The sequence below is a fragment of the Cryptotermes secundus genome, unplaced genomic scaffold (genome assembly GCF_002891405.2).
Source record: "Cryptotermes secundus unplaced genomic scaffold, Csec_1.0 scaffold26, whole genome shotgun sequence".
Taxonomy (NCBI): Eukaryota; Metazoa; Arthropoda; class Insecta; order Blattodea; family Kalotermitidae; genus Cryptotermes; species Cryptotermes secundus.
Window position 1 is genome coordinate 944915 of NW_019743656.1, and position 14810 is coordinate 959724.

General features: G+C 43.8%; 1 protein-coding gene across 4 annotated transcripts in view; it reads left to right on the forward strand.

Moving 5' to 3' along the window:
• Positions 1 to 14810, forward strand: part of LOC111874138 — a 611561-nt gene that overhangs the window by 315737 nt on the left and 281014 nt on the right. The window contains exon 1 of one of the 4 annotated variants that reach the window (XM_033755346.1): positions 4178 to 4206. The exons of the other annotated variants lie outside the window; for them this stretch is intronic. The gene's annotated coding sequence lies outside the window, so the exon portion shown is untranslated. Of the gene's footprint in view, positions 1 to 4177; positions 4207 to 14810 lie in introns of those variants that run through there. 4 annotated transcript variants of the gene reach the window in all.

A 14810-nucleotide genomic window follows, 5' to 3' on the forward strand; every position in this document is an offset into this window, starting at 1 on the left:
GGTACCGGGGATATAGCGGCTGGGGCTTGAAGCTGACCACTCATCTTGAACTAGTGTTGAGGTCAAGAAAATATGGATCTGTACATTCACTCCCCCCATAATTATTTAAGCAGAGGGACAACTTTCCCTTATATGAGCCAGTACTTTCTTGTATATTGGCGCATGGCTTTTCCATGGAAGCATTTCATGCGTCACGAATATTTTTACACTGTTTTGTTCACTTTTAACAGATCCATGGAATTGTCTTTTTCCATCAGTTAATAACGTTACATAAAGCCTGAAGATTAAGTTGTAGATAGGCGTTTCAGACTGAGCGCAAGTTCGAGGAACGTTGGAATGGCTGCGCGAGGACACAATGGCACTGGTTGCTCCGATGGCTGATATGTCTTCACGTGAAAGGGGGCACCTGCTGCTGGAACGGCCGTGTTGAAGTACGCACAAACAAAATCGTATTGTCTGTTGCTCAGGCTTACAGGGCATCACAAAAGACGCGAAGACAGGCTTTAGAGCCGCGTGAAAATCTTTTGGTGCACAAACTTACATATTGTCACGTGATTGACTAGATAAGGTGTATGGATTGGTGAAAGGTAAAGTTGCCCCTGTACTTAACTAATTAAGCACTACGCCATGAAGGCGCATGGGGGAATGAATGTATACGTCCATATTTTTTGACCTCGGCACTAGTTGGAGGTGAGTGGTCAGCTTCACGCCTCTGCCGCTTTACCCCCGGGGAAAGAGCTCCTTGTACCCATTGGATAGGAAGTTTCATGCATCCCAGAGCCGGTCTGGACGACACGGAGAAGTGAAAATTCTTGACGCCACCGGGACTCGAACTCCGATCCGCCGGTCGTCCAGTCAGTAGCTAGTCGCTGTACCGACTGCGCTATCCCATTTGGATTGGTAATGGGTTTTACTGAGAACATATAAATCGTAACTACGCGTAGTTATGCCGCTCATATTGATTCACGCACTCTACTTCTCGCTACAGCATAGGCTAATTCTTGTATCGTTTCGCTAACCGTTACCTGTTAACCGGTCTGAACAATGGAGATTCCTCTTCCTCTCATGTTTACGTCATTGTGGGCTGGCTACCATCTCATAACTACTGTAACTCGTTGAATTGAATTGAATTTATTTACATTCTATAAACCCTAAGCAGGTTAGTACCTTTGGATACAGAACAAGTCAAAAGGTCACATACATAAGTACAGGCAATTTTAGCTTAAAAATTAATATAACTTAATTTTACATCATTCTCTATTTACATTGAAGTATTCATCTAAAGAGTAGAAGGAATGAGCATGTAGATAATTCTTTAACTCTCATTTAAACTTTTTAGTATCATTGCCCAAGTTGCAGCTACTTACGTGAAAGTCAAAGTCACATTATGACCGACCGAGAGTCAGCCATCCAGTCTTGATGTGAAGCCCCTTCTGGGGCTCAAGACCAGATTTCTGTTACTGTCAAGACAGTTGCGGTTTTGTGGATTTGGGGCCCCCTCTCTGACGAGGACGCGTCTGTCATTTATTGCAGTCATAGCCACTAATACATGTCATCTATAATTACAGATTTAATTTTCGGAGTTCTGCATAGTCATGTCGGTAGGTCGGTCGGTTAAATTGCTACTGGATGTTCTTCTCAGAACTTCTTTTTTAAATGGGTTGATCATTTTGATGGGTGTCCACGGAAGAGATGATCAAATGCAACCAAGGAGAGTTTTCTCAGCTGAATTTAAACGTAACACACGATTCTTTTATGGCTCACGTCCCACCTGGAACCCTCTCGCGCCTCTCCAGGGGTACGCGACCCACAGCCTGATCAACCACTCTTTTAGACAAAGCGCATAACAGGTAGGCCTGTTATGGAGATGTGACGCCACTCATTCCCGCACAGTGGTGAGCTGATAAGATTAAAATGCCCGGAAAAATCGTTAGCAGTGAGGGAATCTTAACATCTTCAGCTGCTCTATTCATAAAGCTTGAATGCAAATAAGAGACACCATGACAGAAATATGGCGATGAAAGGAAAGATAAGGGCACGGTAGCGAGCGGGCGCTGTTCCCGAACCTGGCACAGTATGGGCGAATGGGGGAAGCTTTTTCAACCCCACAAAGGTTTCGATTCAAAAAAAGGAATACAGATCACACCATTGTGCTAAGATTATGCAACATTAAGACTGCTTGTTCATAAAATTATCGGCCATATTCCCATAAAAATACTGACGATTTGTTAAGGGAGACATTTCCGAACAACAGTGGCATTAGTCGCAGTTTGTAGAACAGCTGAAATATCTCTGTCCTTGCCATCTCTTCTACTGCCCGTTCAGCGTCTTCTAGACGGTGTAGCGTCTATTGTTAGGATTGTTGATGAATAGTGAATTAGGATTTGGAAGGAAGCGATCGCCCCTAATTTGAGGTATTTTCACGGTATTTGCTTGGAAGTACAGAGGAAAAACACGGAAGATCTGGTTTCGGATGGATTTTATCCCGGTCGGAATTCGAACTGCTACCCATTTGAATACAGGTTAGATATGTTAATGTGAACTTGGTTTGTACACGGGCGAAATTTTTTTTATGATCTGTATTCTACGTTTTCTGACTGCTGATGGCGGGAAGTCAGATGGTGTTCATAACTTTCGATAACTTTTTAGTACATTCTAATGTCACGCATTGCCATGCCTCCAGACAGTCTACCAACCGTAAATCGTAGGCATTTGACTTATGTTACCGCGTATTTCCTACAGAATTACAGATATGCTTCTCCTCTTTGATGTAGTAAATATCTTGAAACAAGGAATTTTGAGACTCTTGTCTTAACTAAGACAATAACTCAACCACGATAAAAAAACAGACAAGTACAGAAGCTTTCTTCGCGTGCCGTTTAACTCTTTTCGTTTCTCTTTGAATTGTGTTTTACGATTCGGTCTTAAAAAGAACTGTGTTCTCTGTATGAAGGAACTGCACGACGAGGCCTTTTATTGCAAGCATAATACCGTAAATCACACTCACGTTCTAAGAAGAAATGAGCTGATAAATAGGCAGATGTAACGCAGAAAGTGAAACTTGACTATTATGCGAAATTAGACCGCGCAAACTTCTATGGCGCGCCAGAGTTCGGTGTGGACACGTTCGGATATTTACTTCTGGCGCAAAGACTTCTCGCCCGATCCATCTCTTTTATTTAACTGTCTCTAAAACCGGGAGACTTACGTAAAGAGAGTAAGGTAAAGGTAAAATTGTCCCTGTGCTTAACTAATTAAGCACTACGCGACGAAGGCGTATGGGGAGTGGATGGATAGATTCACATTTTCTTGACCTCGGCACTAGTTGGAGGTGAGTGGTCAGCTTCACGCCTCGGCCACTTTACCTCAGAAATAAGCCCCGGTACCCGTTGGATAGGGGGCTGGTTGGGCCCCAGAGCCGGTCTGGACGACGCGAAGAAGAGCGAATTAAAATGACAGCAGTACCAGAAGCCACAGTGACGGATAATTTTCTCGCACTGTTGACGTTTTTGGAAATAATCAGGGCAAAACAGGAGGGTACTTATACCTGGTGCAAGTACTCCGGCACTTTTTTTATCATACAGATATATATTGTAGTTACAGTACAAACGGTTTTTACCAACTTATTAATGACATGTTGACGTATCTATTTGACTTCAATGCTTAGCCCTCTAAAATCCAGTTGTGGGCATTCTGCCCACAGAGTGTATTTGTGTGTTCCGTATGGTTCTCACAATAAACAGCTACTGTTTCCCTAAACAGCATTAACCGGTTGGTCTCTGTAGCGGAGTTGTAATGTGTTTCCTGTGAGGTACGGACAGAATTCATATACGAGTATATTGCTTAACAGAAGTTCAGTCTTTAAAGGGTTAACAGCAGAGTGACCCGCTAGTAAGGGGCCCGGAAGGCGGCAGGAAGCCCGTGTTAAACAGGGGTTGTTCCTCATGGCAGGGTCCCGCTGTGTGACGCCTGGCCTGCCGATGGAACCAGGGTAACTTTGTCCCACTCTCATCTCAGCCGTGTGCTGTGAAGGCAACAGACATCAGAACAATCTCTCTCTGTCTGTGCCTGCAGTGGATGGCTGCTACGCGAGAATGGTTCCTGCGAGGTCTCAGAGACGCGGAGATTCCGATTATGTCCTTCTGGGATGTGACGCCATGCAGTGTGCTGTACGAACTTCGGGATCTTCATTTTGCTGTTTGCAGAGTAAGGAAGTTAACTTTTATTCAAGTTCCTCATTCTGCATATCATCCGTGCACAAAAACATTGGGAAGAAACATAGCTTTTTCTTCTTTATTTGTCCTGTCCTTTTTCTCCTTTATATCGTTCTGTTCTCTCTTTCCATTTCTACCCTTCCCCCCTATTCTTCGCCTGTTCCAGCCCTTCTTCATCCTTTCCTTCCTTTTCTTCTTTCATTTCATTCTCTGCCTCTCCTTTTCTTTCCTTTTCTTCTCCATACTTGGCCACATTTATCTTTTCCTTCTTCTATTCTTACTTTAATTCTCCTCTTTCCACTTCATATCTTCTCTTCCACCATCCATTTCTTCTTCTGTTGTTTTCCTTTCGTTATCCTCCCCTTGCCAATCCCGCGTCCCTGTGTGCTCAGGGCCGCAAGGTGTAGGTATACATTGTGTGGTTGTTGCCACGCGGTCTCGTGCCTGCGCGCGCTCCACTGCGTCTATCCTCCAGCCTGGATAGTAAGTTCGTGTAAATTGAAAAGCTGCTATCATTAGTTTCACTTTATGGTTTCCCTTGCTTAACGTTATCCACTATCTCGCGTTCTCAACTTGCATGTACGTGTTGCAGAGAGAAACAAAGTTTGTAAGGGTCAAGGATAGGGCAGAGGGCAGAAGCGACGAGACAACAATCGATACTGTGTGGAATGGAATATCTTGCTCACTGCAGTGNGGGGGGGGGGGGGTGCGGCACGCAAATGAATGTAACACGCCTGCCTCTCTGAGTACTAATGTCTCTCTGTGGTTATGAGGTGGCAATTAGTAACATCAGAATTTATGATCTAACTTGTTGGCTCAGTTAAGGACGTGCCGGTTGCGTGAGGAAGTCGTTAGGTTGCAGGTTTCATGCTAAACTGTTACGGGAAATGCCTCCTATTTGTGGGACCTGAGGTCCTCAAGGCTGTAAATATGTGGAATACTGTCTTCTGGGCTGTGACGCCGTGTAGCCTGGTATATCGTTACAACACTATGGAGGAACCTACCTCCTGCACGTTCTTGCGACGTATTACCTTATACGACATATATAATCGAATTAGATATGCGTGGGTCATTTGCTAGGAGGAGATGGAGGTAAACTATCCCATCATTCGTCTGTTGAGGTAGATCACAGGCAGGATGTCTCATAACCCGACCGACACTCGAACCGATCATCTCCTGAATACAAGTCTGCAGCGTTCTCATTCGGAGGCGACTTTGGATTGATTTAATAGCAGTGTAATGTGAGTACCCTCTCAAGAACACTGGTTACTATAAGTACCTCCCGCTCTAATATACCAGAACTCTGCATTCTGTCCACAGAGTGGTTTATGGCTCTCACAATAAACAGCATTAACCGGTTGGGCTCTGTAGCGGAGACGTAATGTGTTTCCTGTGAGGTACGAAGTGAGTTTTTAAATAACATATACAACACAGATGAGCTACAGGCGTCAGACGGTTAACATGTTGTAGTGATACAGTTGATGTGGTGTTGTTCAGTATCAAAAGTGCGAAATTGTGACAGAAGCATCGATTAACGAACACAGAAGAAAAGATGAATTCATATTTTTTCGTTTTGCTGTAAACTTGCCTCAGTGGAATCATCTGAACGAATCTCCAGGAACTCTCCTGTCTTTCCGCACAAATTTAATGCCATTGGCACGGCCTGAATATTTTGCGAGAGTATTTCCACGGACGTCCTGCATTATGCATTAGCAATATGTTATACTAGAGACAGAAGATGTCTTTCATCCCTAAGAATAGTTACTTGAGCTCCCTGTCCACCGATTTTCTGGTGTATCTTAGTAAGTTAATTTAGTAAGTTTTACGGAGTTTGAAACATCTACGTTGAAAAGTTTTCGAAAAGTACATAAAACCGAAATACCTCATAGAGTTGAACAAATCGATTCTAAGTAAACATACTTCAGACGAAGTGGGGTAGCGTAAGATTGAACAGAGGAGTTATGTGCTTAAGTGTAAAGTATTAATGGACTGCGGAAAAAGTTACCGGTCTATAAATTCTGCTGTCATTTGAAAAGGCAGTAAAAATGTACCTCATCGGCTGTAAATTCCTCAAGAAGAATGAGGATCTATACTGCTTGAAAGTAGAACGTGTTCCTCTCATTAAAACAAAGCACCTCAATTTAAAATTCCAGATAAAGCCAGTCTATATAACTTCTTTGTGGGTGTACGGGCGTAGGTCTTTATGTCATCATTAGAAAATTGCTGGGTTCTATTTTCAACATACGATAAGAAGTAGGCGTTTGAATTTTATTGGCAAAGTCCTTCGGGCGAGTTTAACTTGAAAATTATCCCATCAAGGTCCCCATTAAAATAATTACCCATCCTGTATCTAGTAATACAGTAGATTAAGTTGCTGTTCATGTATTTTTGTGGTTTACTTTACGATATACCCCGATTGGAGGCGGGTTAGAATACCACCACCGTAGCTGTACGAGCCACGTAGAAGGCGACCAAAAGGGTGCCTGGGGATATAACTGGGCCACCCTGTCACTAGGAGACATGAATATAGGGACATGGTCCTCCAGGTTAGGGGTTAGACGTAGGATCGACAATCTTGCTTTGTAAAAAAGAATTGTGAAATCCATAGAAGTGAAACCCGGGTACAATCTGGCAGAATCTTCTAAGGAAGACTGGCTGAAAAAGGGCTGTTTTGCCGATGACGATGAATTTACGACGCTGTCAGTATGTAGACTGTATAGTGTCAAGTAGTGAGGTGATGGATGAATGGTGAATTCGAAGGGGACTGGAAAGGAGGTAGTAATGGCCTAAATAAGGTGATATTCCTGTTCTCCTGGCAGCAGTGGTGCATCAGCACGTGGCTCCTGGTGCTGGATGCTAGTCGCCGCCGGCGAAGTGAATCTCGGATGACGCGTGCATTCAGACATTTTAATTCCACGCGTTTCTTTACATTTATTTACACTACTTCAACTGTAAAATGAGAATATCACGTGACGATTCTTCATTACGGGACATAAAGTTTGTATCCAAGTTAATTGGATAGTAACCTTAATGACCTTTTTTTAATGAAAATTTTGTAATTAAAGCAAGACTGTGAGTTGGAATGTTTCCATTCTACCTTCAGAAAGTATGTGAGTACAGCAACGTCGAAAAACTACGAAACAGTTGAGATCGTGAAGCTCTTTAAAGGCTTAATATAGGATGATTGTACCAGATTTAACTCCGTCCATGCTGCACACGTGACAGATCGATATCTAACTCCAGACACTTTTGCGGTAAATAAATTCGTGGTCCAGGAATCTCCTGTATCATATTTGTCATAAAACCGAATTATTTGGACATTGCAGGACACGGCTCAAATACTATGGATTATATGTGTACATATTTATACAGGATGCCCCAGGAGGAAAAGGCCAATATTCTAGGAGGTATAGTAGCGGTCATTCTAAGGAAAGAAGTGTACAGTGTGATTCAGAAAGATGGACACAATTTCAATTGGCTATATTTCCTGAACTGTATGTTGCATTTGAATTCTGTAAGGTACATTTGAAAGAGGATGTTGTAAAGTTTCTAATACTACCGCTAGAGCACTCCAGCATCGCGTCAGTTGTAAGCGAGATGGCTACTATGCAACACAAAATTTTTTGCATTCGTGAGTTCAGTAAAAGTGAGTCTGCGACTGCGGTGCAGCCTGCATTTCGTCGTAGGTTTAACATCCAACCTCCAGCGAGGAAGAGCATTTATCGTTGGAATAAACAAGTTGATGAAACTGGCTCTCTGTGTAAGGGTAAAAGTCCGGGCCGATCGAGTGTAACGGAGGAGAACTTGGAGCGCGTTCGAGTAATCTTTGAGCGTAGTAGCCCAATGAAGTCAACCCGTAGTGCTAGTAGAGAACTTGGACTATCGCATACAACTGTCTGGCGTGTATTGAAGCGCCGGTTAGTGTACAAACCATACCACCTACAACTGGTACAGGCTCTCCGCGCAAACGACAAGGTATAGCGTGTAGAATTTTGTGACCGTATGTTCAAAACCTGGAAGATGAATTGTTTCTGCCTTGTGTAATTTTTAACGATTGAGTGTGGGATGAATTCAGCTACCGTCTACATGTTATCCGTGCAGCCGTAGGGGGGCACATTGAACATCTATAAACTTCCATGTATGTATAATCAAATGTAATTTACAGAATTCAAATGCAACATATAATTCACGAAATATAGTCAATTGAAATTGTGTCCATCTTTCTGAATCACCCTGTATATGTACATACATGTGTCCTATTCCGAACGGTTTCCGAGATAGAGCTGTTTCACTGTACAGTTCCAAAATTGTTGGTAAGAAACAGATATTACGTACTGTTTCTAATACCAGTATTTATTGTTCAAGTGATAAAGTTGGTTCAGTTTACCTAGTATAATACATCTTCGAAAATTCCACCGTCAACATCAATGCACTTTACAACTCGTGTGAAGGTATGGCGTGTTGCTCGTCTGTACAGTGAAATAGCTCTATCTCGGAAACCGTTCGAATACGACACGTACGCATATACTGTTTTGCTTATAATGACCGATTTTTTTTTATTGCTAGTGGGGTGGGACTAAGTCCCTTGTACTGCGGCCACTTTTGGCCTATTGTACCAGCCCCAGATGATAGGTGAGGGTGATTGTGGAGCAATTTGTGGAATGGAGATTGGCAGAGGAAACCGAAGTACTCGGAGAAAACCTGCTCTAGCGCCACTTTGTCCACCACAAATCCCACTTGACCAGACCCCGGGATCGAACCCGGGCCACCGCGGTGGGAAGCCAGCGACTAACGAAAGCTCGTGAGAGTAACGGTGAGACATCTCGCTGAACTCACAACAGATGTCTCTCTGTTCTGTTTGGTTTACGGCCCCGAAGACGCCGTCAGAACTCAAACGTTAATAATGAATATAAAAGGATTAGGAAGGAAACGGTTGTGGTGTAATTCCATGTAATGTTTCAGTATTTGCTGGGAGGGACTGAGGAAGATACACGAATAGTTTCAGTAATTGTACTCCCGGAATAGGAAGTAAAAAAAGGTAAATGTATCCCTATAAAAGGCTGTGGAGGCCCATAGGATTGTGAAAGGTCGAGGCTCCCAGATTTTCTCTAGACAGTCGGCTCACAGATGGCGGTGAGGTTGTCAGCCTTACGCGCCTGCCTCCTTTTACCCCAAGAACGATTCCTGTTACTAATTTTGTTAGAGGCTGAGTCGACCCCAGAGCCATAGTGTGGCTGGAAGGATTAGGTCAATTGAAAAATCCAATGACCTCATTAGGAATCGAGGACCGCTGACCGTATTCGCCATTTTGAAAGTAATGGGTTACGTCGTAAGTGTACTTGTGTCTAAAAAAGACAGAAAAGAGGATCTGCGCCAACAAGAATGTCACATCACTGAATTGTAAAGCTTAATGCAAATCAGATTGTCTTGCTCCTCGAAATATTGTGAATTCATGGCGAGCTTGTTCTTTCTGGCGGCAGTATGTAATTCTCAGAATTCTGCTTTTGTAGGAGAGACTGTGATTTGTTTCAAAAGGAGGGGACTCTTTAGGCTTTTGTCGAACACCTACCGCCCTCTCTCCGCTCTCCCGAACGATATCTGCGAAAGTGTATGAGGAATAGCGGAAGATGAAGCGCGCCAGAACCCAAGAATTAACCTGCTCCTCATTTTTACCCCATAGACATAGAAAAACTTTTCCCCTTAATTTTATTTGCACCACTCCTCCTTCCCCTGCCGTCGGCTGGCGCGCTTCTCATTCAGCTACGTCTTCCTGACGTTACGCCGTGGTTAACTCCTGCATTTTTTATCCTCACGAAAAGGAAGTCAGTCACCGATGGGTTGAAATCCACTGAACCGGATCAGAGTCAAGAGGAAGTTGGAGAAAACTTGCCGTCAGCCTCTGTGCTTTCCCTCCCTTCCCCGGGGCCCTCTACTGTCCCCTCTGGACCGAAACAGAGCTAACTGATTCAAATGAGACTTCATCAAGACGTTCTTAAAATTCAATTTCAGAGTGATGAAAAGTTTTGATATCAAATCTCATAGCAGCGTTTTGTGTTCCATTTTTCCCATTTACTGACTCTTCGTTTACAGGCATTTCTTTCTGTTGCTGAGTTTCCACTGTGTAAAGTGCCTTTGTACAGTAAGTACACTTAGTGCATTGAAACAAAAAAGAAACAACCTGTTCCGAGCTGAACTCAGCCTGATTTCCTGTTGCGTAGATTTCCCGTTGAGCTATTATTTTTGTTAATGTCACGTGTATGAAGGTCGTTGGATTTTTCCAATTGACCTAATCCTTCCAGCCGCACTATGGCCCTGGGGTCGACTCAGCCTCTAACAGAAATAAGTACCAGGAATATTCCTGGGGGTAAAGGACGGCCCGCGCGTAAGACTGACCTCACCGCCGTCTGTTAGCCGATTGTCTAGAAAATGTGAGAGCCTGAACTTCTCACAACCCTATGGGCCTCCACGGCCTGGTACATACCTTTACTTTTTACTTAATGTCACGTGTATGAGTAACTGTCGACAGGGTTTGGACTGGATATCGGATTTATCAACCATATTAACACAGAACTCGTAACTGAACTTAAAGCACTATCGCTAATTTCCACAATTTACATTTCACTAGCGCACACGCTAACGTTTTTCCAGCTCATAGTGTCTTCACTAGTAATTGCCTGGTAACGGCTTCTAACAATTGCTATTTCTCTTCTTCCGGGTTCAAGTACTGTCTGAATGGCAGCTCCCTTCCAACTGCCTAAATTATTCAGAGTTAGAATTACTTTACGATTGGCGGTCTACCGCCAGTCAGTTTGTTTTAGCGACAACCCCTTGAGACTCACGACCATTTTTTTTTAACTGAACGCTTGCGGTCATAGTCCTTATGTAACCTCCTCTCTGACTAGAGTTTGGGTCTGTCGTTCACAATTGCTGCTGGGCCTCGCCAACGCAGTCATTCTCAGGTCCGAGTCTCGCGGGACTCATGACCACATTTTACTGTCTGATTCGAGACTCCCCCAACCTGGATGCCCAGGTCTCCGTATTTATATCTCCCAGGATCAGGGTGGCTCAGTTATACCTCCAGGCACTGGGTTCCTTTTTTGTCGCCTCCTACGAGTCGCAGGGCTACGGTGGAGGTATTCGACCCCGCCTCCACACGGGCTACCTAAATTCTAGCTCCACTTGTCCTCCTTGTAACCTCTTGGCACGGAACATATAGAAAACATCGTTTGTACCAGCGCCTCTATTGTTGAATGCATATCCGTTGCCACAGGAACGTGTCTATCTAGCCGTGGCCTAGAAACTGCTCTGATATATTTGCTTATCGCGTGGTCGTTGCCTAGTAACGGCACTACATGCTATATTATTATTATTATTATTATTCCCTTAGGAAGAATATGTTACTTAAATATACATTATGCTGCGTACATATAATTTGTCATATTAACCTCACCGTCGCCATGTTTGTAATTGTAAACCTTCCAAAAGCGTACCTTACACAATGTGTAGGCATGTACGTGATCTGCCTCCGTACCAAATCTCTCAGACCTAGCGCCTGTGGCCATCACACGGAAAGCTAGAGAAAATATTCGTACTTTAGGACGTAGACCCATTGCTAAGTAATGGTTGTATAAACAACGGCCGTTGCTAGGTAATGCTCGCAACAGATTCTTAATGTGCGTCAATGGCTAACTGTGAAGCGGTGTACCCTACGCGGTCCGTGTGACAGCTACATGACGCAACAGTAGAAGAAATTTGTCGGGAATGGTGTTTTTTGTGTGGTCCATGCCGAGGTGTTATAATGAGGGCAAGCCTAGATTTTAGTTGGTTTTGAAATATTCGCCGGCCAGTAAGGACGTGAACACGGAAGCTGAAGAACCTATAGCGTTGAAGCCGTTACCAGGCGACAACCGGTGAAGATACAGCAGATAAAAAGAATTAGTGCTTGCTGTAGTGAAATGTAGAGCATGTGAATTACCGGTAACGCTGTAGTTACTTGTAGTTACGATCTGTAAGTGTTCAGTAAATCCAATCACCAATCCCAACCCCGTCTACAGTCACACTATTACGTGACAGCACGTTCGCCATGTTGTTATGTTATATTCAACAGAAAATTACGTTGAATAGACTTGCATACTGTTACCATGCAGACCGATACTGTCGGAGTCCTATGTTAAATATCGCTCTCCTCACAATTCGCGCATCCGCCATGTTGTTATTTCTTATTGCAGGAAATTACGACGTTCGGGAAGTGTCCACTGACGTAACGTTCTTACCACGCGCACACGACATAAACTGGCCGTGCTATAGGATAGGCGGTTAGTCGCAGGCTTCCCACCGCGACGGCCCGAGTTCGATGCCAAGTCAGTTCTTGTAGGACTTGTGATGGACAAGGCATGTTTCCTCCATTTATTCCGGTTTCTTCTAACCGTCCTCATTCCATCGGGTGCATCACGTACATTTATCATCCTGTATAGTTTCGATATTGACAGCATCGTTAAATAAACAACTTAAACAAGAAAGGACAGACATACACACGGACAGCATAATGTTCTCATAAATATACTTTCTTTACTTAAGGAAGGAAAGTAGGCTAAAGTACACAAAAAAGAATTCTGCGTTACTTTGTGTCCCCGAAAGTGTGCCGGTGGTAAAAACTGATGCTAAAATGTTTAACTTAGGAGTGAGTAACGGTATCCAGTTTGCGTACAGATTGATTGAGCCGTGTATGTTTAACACTCTGAAGCATGAAATTCAAGCAGATAATATTTGCAATTTAGTTCCTGCCTACTGAAGAGACGTTACGTCTCCATAGCATCAACCGACCGGTTAGTGCTGTTAGGGAGAAAAAGTTGCTGCTTTTTACGAGAACCATACGGAACATATAAATACATTGTGTGGGCAAAATGCTATGTTTTTAATGTTAAAGCATGTGGTACATACAGTTACCACTGCATCAAGAACGTATTTCGTGTCTCTCATCACACATTTTTGCATTGCAGGCGTTGCGAGATGAGTTTGTACACTCAGGGTTCGTCTGGAAGGGGTTTCAGACAGAGGCGTGCGGAAACTGCAACACTACAGCATCATCGCCCACTGACGTCTTGTACACGCGCAAGCCACGGTGCAAATGATTGTTGCGGGAGAAATTCGAATTAGTTACCTGGGACGTGTCAGTGCCACATAGGTTCACCGGGAACACAAGCCACTGTCAGACAGTTCATTTGTATTAGTTCTATAAATCCCAACTTCTCTTTTTGTTTTCCAGTCCAGCATGTTGTTCCGACTTTATTTCTACATCATCGAGGCTTATGGAAGAATGGAATTGATGAGGGTATTGGTGATTTTATTCGTCTCTAATTCCGAAACTATGTTTTGGATTGTTTTTCTTTTTAGTTTCTTTGTGTGGGGTGAGACTGAGTCCACTTGGTACGCCGGCCACTAGCTCGCCTATTGTACCAGCCCCGGATGACAAATGATGAGTGTGGAGCAGTCGGAATGAGAATTGGTAGGGGAAACCGAAGTACTCGGAGAAACCCTATCCCAGTGCCACTTTGTCCACCACAAATCCCACATGACCTGATCGAACCGGGCCGCCGCGATGCGAAACTGGCGACTAATCGCCTGGGCTATGGCGCGGCCCATTTGAACTAACTAACCGATTAACGTAACCAATTAACTAACAAACTCCATGGATTTGCTTCCTTCTTCAGAAGCCAGCAGTTCACGCGGCAATAAGGAAATTTAAAGCATTTTATGGAAACCGAAGGTTCAGTTTTTGTCCTGATGCAGTTCACAACTTCCCATTCTACTTCTTCAAAATACATTTTAATATTATCCTTCCATCTACCCCTAGACCTCTCTTTCCTTCACATGAGTAAATATGAGATTTGAAGTCTCGCCTCCAACAAATACCACGCCTAAGAATGCGTGGAGCTATACTTTCACTCGCCCATACATCTGTATGCATTTACATCCGAAGTACATCATGAGTTTTTCTCTCAGTATAGGCGTTCTTTGCAGAGTGAGAACAAGAAAGTGTGACGCAGAGGTGTGTCTGTGACCTACTGTCAGGGTCTAAACCGTTGGGCATATTCTGATGGAATTTGGTATCGGAGACTTCACGAAAGTTTTCAGCCATATTTATTCACAGCAAAAGCCTGGGTTTGCATAGGGGTATGGAAGTAATATGGACATTCATTACGTAGTCCTTATGACGGATTTTGCTAAAATCTGAGATATGGGATATTGAAGTTTTGTGTATGGAGTCATCCTCCAGTAATGGACGTTAATTGGTTCGATGAGCATTGCCAGTTAGCGAACCCAAGTTTAACAATGCTTTGCTTTTCGTTGCAGAGCCCACAGTGCGACTGATTGTATTCAGGAATTTGCACTGCGGCGGAGGCAGTCAGCCCTGGTAAGACTGCTCTCCCGCACAGCAGCAGAATTCCTGGCCGACGCGACTCAACTCGTACACATCGCCAGTGCGATGGGACTATCGATGTATCGAATCTTTGATTGGCGGTACGTCGATTAGTGGTTGGCTGCAGTACCGAACAAATTGATGTAGCGATAGCGGCTCTGCATTTGTTTTCGGTT